This window comes from Helianthus annuus, chromosome 16 (genome assembly GCF_002127325.2).
Source record: "Helianthus annuus cultivar XRQ/B chromosome 16, HanXRQr2.0-SUNRISE, whole genome shotgun sequence".
NCBI lineage: Eukaryota > Viridiplantae > Streptophyta > Magnoliopsida > Asterales > Asteraceae > Helianthus > Helianthus annuus.
The window spans coordinates 155,395,700-155,406,543 of record NC_035448.2 but is presented as its reverse complement, the minus strand read 5'-3'; positions in this window follow the sequence as shown (position 1 = coordinate 155,406,543).

Genomic DNA, 10,844 nt, shown 5'->3' with positions numbered 1-10,844 from the left:
TGCGGTATGGCAACAAGTATCCACTTTCTACATTGGGTTGTTGCCACACACTAGATAAACACTTGATTCTAGCTCCGGGGGACTTTTAGGTAATTGTCGCCCAAATGAAATATATAATCAAATTGAGGAAATTGCTCAAACCAATTTTCAGTGGCACACTCCCCGAGGTAATAAATCTGTTGCCCCGGGCGCCCATAAGGTTGATGAAAGCACTTCTTTGCAAGCCCAAATCGAGGCCTTTTCTTCAAAAATCAAAAAATTAGAAATGGCAAAAACGGTCTCGGTAATGGCTTGTGAAGGGTGTGGTGGGCCACATGAAAATTGGAGTTGTATGAAAGAATTAGATGATCAAACGGAAACGATAAACTACATTGATAATAGACCTAGGTCGTCGGGTCCCCCAACGGGTACCTACAACCAAGGATGGCGCAACCACCCTAACCTTGGTTGGAGAGATCCCGACAATAGTAGTAACCAATAAAACCAACGAACTAACTTTCAACAACAACAAACTTTTTCTCAACAACAAAGTGGACGAGAAAGGCTTGAAGATACTGTATCTCGCTTCATCTCTGACACCAAAAAGAAAAACTCGGATCGATTTCAACAATTGGAATCGAATTTTAGAAATCAACAAGCTAGCATTCAAAACATTGAAAAACAACTAAATCAAATAGCTCAAAATTTCTCGGAGAGACCATAAGGCGCGTTACCAAGTAATACCGAAACCAACCCAAAGGCGCAAGTACATCTCATAACGTTGAGAAACCGTACCGTAGGTCCTGAAGATGCTCCACTTCCACCAACTGAAGTAAGCCAATCAAAACGACCAACTCCACCCTCACCCTAACAAGAGAAGGCTTCTCCACCAATTCAGGAGCCGGCTAAGACTCCTCCAGTTCCATACCCCGGTCGGTTAATACGTCAAAAGACCGATGAGCAATTCGCAAAGTTCGAAAATTTACTAAAACAATTGCATGTTAATATTCCATTTATCGAGGTCCTAACTCAAATGCCTAAATATTCAAAATTTATGAGGGACTTCCTCACTCACAAAAGGAAAACTGAATCATTGCAATTAGTTAACTTAGGCGAAGAATGCTCCGCCTTACTACTCAATAAACTTCCGCAAAAGAAGCTTAACCCCGGAAGATTCACAATTCCTTGCTCGATTGGGAAATCTCCCATTCGTAATGCACTAGCAGATCTCGGGGCAAGCATCAACCTCATGCCCTCATCAGTGTTCAATCGAGTCGGCTTAGGAAAAACAAGTCCTACAAAAATAAGTATACAACTCGCCGATAGATTCATCAAATATCCACAAGGTGTCGCTGAAAATCTATTGGTCAAAGTCGGCGAATTTGTCTTCCCGGCCGACTTTGTCATACTAGATATGGAGGAAGATACCGAAGTACCACTCATCCTAGGGAGGCCATTCCTAGCTACAGCCCAAGCAGTGGTAGATATGAATGATGGAACACTAACATTGAGGGTTGGGGACGAGGAAGAAAAGTTTGGAGTCGGAAAAAGAGTAGAAGACGAAGACCCGGTCAACTACATAAAGGTCATTGACTCAAGTTTGGATGATGCTCTCCGACGGTGTAGCATGGGATGCAAAACATCCCCCTTGGGTAACATATGACAAGGCTTTGGGTCTAGCCAATGACCCTTATAAACGTGGCGCACCACGGAGGCATTCCGCGGAACTATCCTTAGTTTAGTTTAGATTAATTTTTATGTTTTCTAGTTTAGTTTTAATTTTCAGGAATAAAACACACTCGGGATGGTGAAGGATAACAAGGGAAACTTGCACCAGCGACCCATGCATGAAAACAGGGCCATCCGACAAATTTTTCTTCGTTACAGCAAGTTCAGCACGGGCCGTGCCCGCCCAACACGGCCCCATGCTGCACAATCTGCAGAAAATGCCCAGTTCAGGTAAACTGGACACGGGGCGTGCTCACTGAACACGCCCCCGTGTCCAGGCTTCTGTTTCTTTTTACAAACTTTTGTTACTGGCACCTGAACACGGGGCCGTGCCCGGACACCATGGGGTCGTGTCCAGATGCCCAGTAACAGAAAATTTTGCTTTTTCACACCTTTTCACACATTCAATCAACCTAAAAACTTATTTTTGGGACACATTGAGGACAATGTGTAATTTAAGTGTGGGGGGGGGGGGTGCTAAAACCTTGAATCTTGCAAGTCCTAATTAACAAGCCTTACACAAAACTCTATTGGAACCGCTAATCACCCCAAATTTTTTCAAAAATTTTCCATTTTTTTTACTTGTCTAGGATTAACTTGGGAATTTCAAGTTCTAAAAAGGTTATATTTTTACAAATTTACAACCGATAGCGTCGTGATAAAAAGAACCAACATAAGAAAATTATGAAACGGCATGACAAGCTTAGTTAAATTTTGATAATATATACTTGATGACATAAAACCCATTCCCACAAAAGTGAGTTTTGAGCCTTTATTGAGGATACAAATACATATCTTTAAACTAAATGCTCATTTTTCGTTTCTTGTGTGAATAGCCGCTTGGTTCTTACGACTCTAGAACTTGCCACGACGATACATTCCCGGTCCTTACCAAATTAAACCCGAGTAAGTAAATGATGGAGGCATTAGGACTAACCCTTTTTATTTCTACACCATTATTTTTTTTTTTTACCACCTACCCAAAATCCCCCTAGTTAACCCCTTTGAGCCTAAACCTTTTCGTTTCTTAACCCAATTCAAACACCATTTTACCCACCTAAACCTTTTTCCTTTTAAACCCTTTATTTTAGTAACAAAGCTCGGTTTTTCTTATGACTTGAATATATATATATATATATATATATATATATATATATATATATATATATATATATATATATATATATATATATATATATATATATATAGATAAAGGATCCTGTACAAAGTCATACTTTTGTAAGAAGTGTGAGAAATAATTTGGTGATGACAAGTATCCTCTATCTTAATTAATTCAAAAGGGTATATTAGTAATTTACCTTTCTTATCAATTAAATGAGTTTCAAGATAACTGGAAAAAAAAAAACTGTCGTCCTATTTTTTTGCAAGATCCAATTCCATTTTCACCTACGTATCATTTCTTCATCATCTTAATCGCAACATCTTTTAAGCGTATATTGTTCATATCTTCTTTTCATCATCTTTAAATTGCAATACAATGTTTTTTGGATTCCAGATAAAACACCATGACTTGAATCATAGTCAATGTCTCCAGAATGTATCCAGATGTTTTAAAACACCACGCCATGAACAATGTCTACAGAGAATGTTTTGTACTCATGGTGTTTTAAATTCTGGGAATGTTTTGTATTGATTTTCCAGATGTTAATACACCCTGGATGTAATCACAATACAATGTTTTTTGGATTCCAGATAAAACACCATGACTTGAATCATAGTCATGGTGTTTTAAAATCTGGGAATGTTTTGTATTGATAAAACACCATGACTTGAATCATAGATGTTTAAAACACCACGCAATGAACAATGTCTCCAAATAAAACACCATGACTTGAATCATAGTCATGGTGTTTTAAAATCTGGGAATGTTTTATATTGATAAAACACCATGCCTTGAATCATAGATGTTTAAAACACCACGCCATGAATAATGTTTCCAGATAAAACACCATGACTTGAATCATAGATGTTTAAAACACCACGCCATGAACAATGTCTCCAGATAAAACACCATGACTTGAATCATAGTCATGGTGTTTACGATTTTTATACAATGTCTCCAGATAAAATACCATGACTTGAATCATAGATGTTTAAAACACCACGCCATGAACAATGTCTCCAGATAAAACACCATGACTTGAATCATAGTCAATTTATCCAGTTGTTTTTAAACACCATGCCATGAATCTGATTACAGTTCTCATTATGATAATGTATGACGAATATGCAACCAAAGACCTCCTACAATTAAGGTGAATCATTAATTCCGATATTTAAGGAAAAATGAGTAAATGTAGGAGTTTTTTGGTCGTGTATGATATGGTTACCATATTTCAAACATTGAAAAAGACACTATTGCCCTTCAATTTTACATAAGGTCCCTCTAATTAAAACACAATTTACATTTTTATACCCTATTGATCTCAACCATTAGATCAAATATCCAATGGTTTAAAACACTTCTTACCCTTCTTACATTTTAGACACTTTTTACCATATCCCTACCCTATATATATATATATATATATATATATATATATGAGGATGAAGCCAAAGAAATAAACAAACAAGTTTATCAAAAATAACTTTGTTTGAAACGCTTCATCAAAATAAAAAGTTATGAAAAATATCAAGTCTTATGAAAACCAACGCTTTTTACGCAGAATCCAGGAAAATCTTGATAGTACAGATACGCTTCTGCACACGGGGTCGTGCTCAGCGGACACGGGGGCGTGGTCAACTAATGCAGACAAACTGCAATTAATGAAGAAAGAGAGAAGGATGGACACGGAGTCGTGCCCGAGCTTCTATTCAGCCTATAAATAGGAGTGCTTGGATCACTTGCAACTCATCCCTTGGCACACCATCTCTCTCACACTTCATCCACCACTCACCACCATCACAACACCATCATCCACAACCATCATCCATTGTCCATCATAGAGTGTGTGAGTCGTCTCGGGATCCAAGATTGATCGTAAGAGTTCTTGACAATCAAAGGCCATGTTTGCCTAAGTCTCTTACATCACTTGGTGAAGACAAGTGTCTAGTGTAATACTTTTTATTTTTAATCTTTTCGCACTTTTTACTTGGTTATGTATTAATGACTTTAATAACTAGTTTCTTATGTTGAAGGTGATTCTTCCTTATCGTTTGTCCGTGGTGTCTTGGCATTATTTTACTGTCTATATAAAATACAAGATTTTCACCATTCATATCTCCACGGTCTATATGGAGGTATGTTGGCTACCTGGTCGGGGGTTAAGGGAACGGTTTGGTAAGAGTCTTGCCATTGTTCAGTGTATAGATCCTCCAAAGGACCTGGGTCAAATTTAGTAGGACCTCCTTCAATACCCACCGGTATTGGATGGAGGGGGTCCAAACTCTTTGATCCCCTCATAAGTTAAACTACTATTAATATTTTAACCTGGCTACTTAGGACTGTATCCCTGCTGACTCAGACTACTTAGCCGAGGGTAACGTCACCTTCAAAAGAGGGGCCTACCACAATATGCATTAATAACTTAATTAATTATCTTTCAATAATCCGACCCTTTAGGATTGTATCCTTGCTGACTCAAACTACTGGGTTGAGGGTAACGCCACCTTCAAAAGAGGGGCCTACTACAATAACTAAGATAATATGTTAAAAAGTACAAAAGTGCGGAAATAATCAAAGGTTACACTATACACGAGTCGGAGCCAAGTGATTCATCTTGTCTATCTGTTTTTATTTTTATTTTATTTTTCAGCATTTTAGTTAGTTTTTATTTTTTTCTAGTTTAAAATCTTTTTCTAACTTTTGATTTGATTAGACGTTGAGGATAAACCGGTACTAAAAGCTCTTGTGTCCTTGGACGACCTCGGTATCTTGCCAACACTATACTACGCTCACGATGGGTGCACTTGCCCATATGTGTGTTTGGTGTTAGTAAAATATCGTGTTTTATAAATTTAAAACTTGACTAACGTGTAAAAAGGGCTTAAAATATACTTAAATCCATATACACACCAATCCGCATCAGTACCATCTTGTACATACTTTACTAAGATATCACAATCACAATACGTTTATTACTGCATAGGAATTACATCCTTAAGGTGTTTGCATTTAAGCACTAAATTGCCTCAGATGACTTACCATGAGTTCCAATAATATTTAGCGGTAATTTTGTAGAATAGTAACCAAGTTTTAAAAGTGTTCCAATTAGGTCACTCAAGTTTCAAAAGTGTTTCAATCAGGTCACTCAATATTCATTCTTCATTAAAATTAAGAGTTTTTTCATCCATTTCATAGGTACCCGTGGTGATGTGGATTTTTGTTTCCTTTTCTCTTTTATTTGATGCTAACGTCGAGTGATGACGTGGATTGTAACTTGTTTTTTTAATTTTTAATGTAATTAAATGGTTTTTATTTTTAATAAATATAATTTCATATATTAAAATAATTCGACCCCAACATCTTATGTTCCATTTTTTTCTTGACACATGGAAAAAGGACATGGGTTGATTTGAATGGTAAGTTATCTAATTGGGACAAAAACGACACCAATGACCTAATTAGAACACTTTTAAAACTTGGTTACTATTCTGTGAAATTTTCCCTAATATTTAATTCAGCCATGTATACAACAAATATAATGTGTTTGGATCCAAATTTGTATACATTAGTTATATCGTTCTCGATAACTTACATGATTTTGAACATTTAAATCCTTTAGGAATTTTATTGTCATATATTTAGGATATCATAATATCCATAAGCCACATATCAATTCTCTCTAGCATTACCAGACTAAAAAAGTTGTTGAATCCACCACTGGAGTATATTTCTCCTCATAATTGACTAAAGGTCTTTACCATTATATATGTTCTACCTATTGTGCTTGTTATTGCATAATTTTACTTTTCTCATTATACTTCCGCACAAAAGACTCATTTGTATATAACAAATTTTACAACTTCTAGTTGTATCGGCCATTTTTCTAAAAACTTCTAAATTCGTGAGAGATATTAATTATACCTCATTTGTGTCTTTCCCTTTTGGCCAATCACTTCACATTTCATTTATTAGCAGATTTTAGTTCTTGATCCTCATTATTTTTAATTTTTCAAGCGCTACATTATTATCAACGAAGTCAATTTTGTTTTAGTTCCACATATACATAGACATGATATAATTTACTAAGATTTCTTTATTTTCAGGTACCTAAGGTTCTTCTGGAACCATCATGTCTAATGTTTCTTCATGAGACACTTTTACTATACCCCGATTTGACCATTTTCATTACTTGCTCCATTTTCGAGGATTTTTTTTCTTAGAACCGACTAGTCTACCATGTTTCAAGCATGCCGTAGACACATCACCAATGTATGGTGGTTCTTCTAGGACACAAATATTAATTGGACCACTAGCAGTTGGTACATGTGACTTAGCTAGTCACTCTATTTAGGTCAGTGAATACGTCCAGTAATCAATTCGTTAATACTTATAAATGAATCATCCTTTGAATTTTTAGTTCACACTTTTTAATATGAGGATCAAGACAAAATAGTGATAATTCATTCCAATTTTCCAACTGTTTTTTATCTCCCTCTCATGTTAAGAATATTGATTCATTAAAATGAAAATCAATAAATCAATTATGTGATAAATGAATTCCACCTTTACTATTATGATTCCAACCTTCTTTAAGGTCGAATCTTTGTGCATTGTGGTGGAATAATTGCAACATATACCATACAACCAAAAACTATAGATGAGAAGTATTTGGTTCCTGACTGAAAACCAATTATAAGGGGAGTAAGTATTATAACTTATTGGCTTAATGTTAAGTAATGTTACTACATGTAAAATCACATATAAACATGAGGGTTGAGTTATAATACAATGGAGTTTAAAAATTTATAAGTGTAAGAAGCCACTATGGAGTGACAAGTGTCCAAAAAAGGTTCAAGTGAGAACGGTAATTTTGTTAATAAGGAAAAAATATCATGCACATGCAAGTCACATGTTATTTTCCCCTCATTTTTTAAACGTTCGTAACTTTTTTATAGGCCATTTATTTAAAAAGAAATTATACCATAAAATCAAGCGTTTTTTATCTTTAATATGAGTACCCTATTGTTATACTTTAAAAAAAATCGAAAACGAAGTTACATATTACACAATGGATATAACATAAAACATATTGAGAAAACCCGGTTGTGTATTACACAATGAACATAACGTAAAACACAATTAAAAGTAGACCAAAAATACAATCGATGACAACATATAAAAGACACAATGGACAACAGACTAAACACAATGAGTATCAAACTAAAAACACAATTGATGACAATAGATAAAAGACACAATGTACAACAGACTAAAACACAATGAACAAAGGATTAAAACACAATGTGCAACAAAACAAAAACAATATGGACAACAAATTAAAACATAGTCGATAGCATAACAAACATAATGACTAGAACCTATAACAATCTGTATAGAAAACCTAAATATAACACTATCTTCATTGTGTCATACATTGTGTTATAGGTTCTAATAAAAACGCAATGGACATATCCCAAATTAACACTGTGTTATAAATTTTGATAATAACACAATGTATAGAAACCTTAGTAAAAAACGTAAGGAGCAAAACCCAGTTGAAAGACATAATGACCAAAATCTTTAACACAATACAAAGAAAACCCAGTAAAAATAATTTTTTTATTTTATTTTTATTTAACAATATAATACTCATATTAAAGATAAAAAAACGCTCGTTATTATGGTGAATTTTTTAAAACAAATGTTATATGAAAAAGGTTATGGACGTTTTAAATTGATGGGGGGAATTGGTATGTATGTGTCTTGCATGTGAGGAGAGAAAGTCAATAAATATGAGATATTATTTTCTTTTCCATAAACTAATCTCAACCATGGAAATCTAAGATCAATTAATATTATTAGTATTATTGTAATTAAAAGTTTAATATGAGTATAAATGTAGATGTATAATATCACAATTGTTTAATGTGTACATGTATAATAGCCCAGTTGTTTAATTGTTTTATTATCAGAAAATTATTATTTGCCACATTATAATAATATGATGTAAAGTTATGTTATCATGTAGAAAATACATAATTTACGCCGGTCGATGTTACCACATACATACTTATGTTTTAATTTCATAATTTTTTTATTAATTACATGAGATTTAAAGATTTGAATGTGTATAAAAAGTTATGTTGTATGATATCTGTCATTTGGGTATGTTTAAAAACTCTTTAGATTGCAAGATTTGATATCGGTTATCTTTTATTTATTACAATTAAAGATTATGTGGTTTTATAGGCATGAAATTAGAAGTTAAACGAATAAAATTAATATTTTAAAGGTCTTATGAATTTTTCGACCGGATAAAAGAAATTCAGTATTGAAGTGATCGGGTTACTATGGCTAAATGATAAACGTGTATGATTTATCATTCAGTATTGTTTGTTTTAGGAAACTATTATTTTTTATACTAGTTATTAGCGAACACTATAAAAACGATTTTGTAAAACAACTCTTATATGTCGCTGAGAATGGAGGACATCGAAGATATGGAATGTATTATGTATGCTGTGATTTAAAACTTTTAGAAATTAGAGATATGGATGTATTTCGTGATTTTAAAATTTTTAGATGATGGTGATGTAAAAATTTTAGAAGATATGGTTGGCTACATTATGGAATAATAAAGGATTATTAGGTCCTTTTATAAGATATGACTATATCTAGAAAATATACTAATTGTTTTAAAGCTATTTCGGATTTTTCGGGTTAAACGGATTACCCACTATTCAACCCATTAACCAATCCATATAACTATATTCGGGTTCGAGTTTACAGTTATTTGGTTACGGGTTCTTCCGGTTTCGTCTACTTCGGGTTCGATTGACTTCGATTTCGAGTTGGGTTTCAGGTTTCAGTTAAAAAAAAATAGCCCTACTTGGGGTCAGCAAGGAGGACCACCGGTCAGGGCCCGATATCTCGAAGGGCATGTTATTTAAAAAAACCCGTTTTGTATATGTAAAAAAAATAATATGGTATACCGATACAAACACCAACATACGCCCACTTACAAAATTATTCTTATGGTTTAGATTAGTTATTAGCTCATTGGCATTAGGTTTAGACCTTTAGTGATACCAATACCCAATTTCGTTAAGGCCTAAGGCCCTGGTCAATCTCACAAGGCTTAGGGACCATAAGGTCCTGGGTTCATTCTCATAAGGGGGAGTTTCCCATATTTATTGGGTTTCCTCCTGAATTGGTGTATAACCATTATTGCCTAGTGGAGATGAATATGATCGGGTGGTTCAACTGATGACACGATCATACTCTAGTGGTCCGTCAGTAATCCAAATTTGCCGTTAAAAAATGACAAATCTTTTGAGGGGACTGATATAACTTTGCTGTTTAACAAAAAATATTCAAGTACTTACATACATAGCCCGATAAACAAATACTTGACGGACTTAAATTACAAATGACTTCCTACACAAAGAGAAGTAGCTAATCGTTCAAAAATATTTTAAAAATAATAAATCAAATTACAAATGATTTCTACTTATAGTCTTATTAAAAAAAACCCGGTTTGTGCACCTCTAGTTCTCAATAGTGGTGCACAAATCGGGTTTTTTTAAAAACCGGGTTTCGGGTAGGATCGGGTTCGGGTAGGATCGGGTTTTATAAAATCGGGTTTTTTTAAAAACCGGGTCGGGTCCGGGTCCGGGTTCTCTACCAAAAACATATACCCTATATACCCGGGTTCGGGTAGGGTTCGGGTCGGGTTTTATAAAACCCGGGTATTATAATACCCTATTTCCGGGTTCGGGTCCGGTTCGGGTATTCATCGGGTAGGGTTCGGGTATGCATCGCGTTGGGAAAAAACCCGCACCGGGTATTAAAAAAACCCGACCGGAACTATGCTTATAAAATGTATCAAACATAACTCTCACACATAGACATCAAATCTATTGATAAACAGAGGCACACTTTATAAACAGAGGCACAATTTATAGTTCTTCATGTGGTTATTCTTGAACTTTATAAACAGAGGCACAATTTA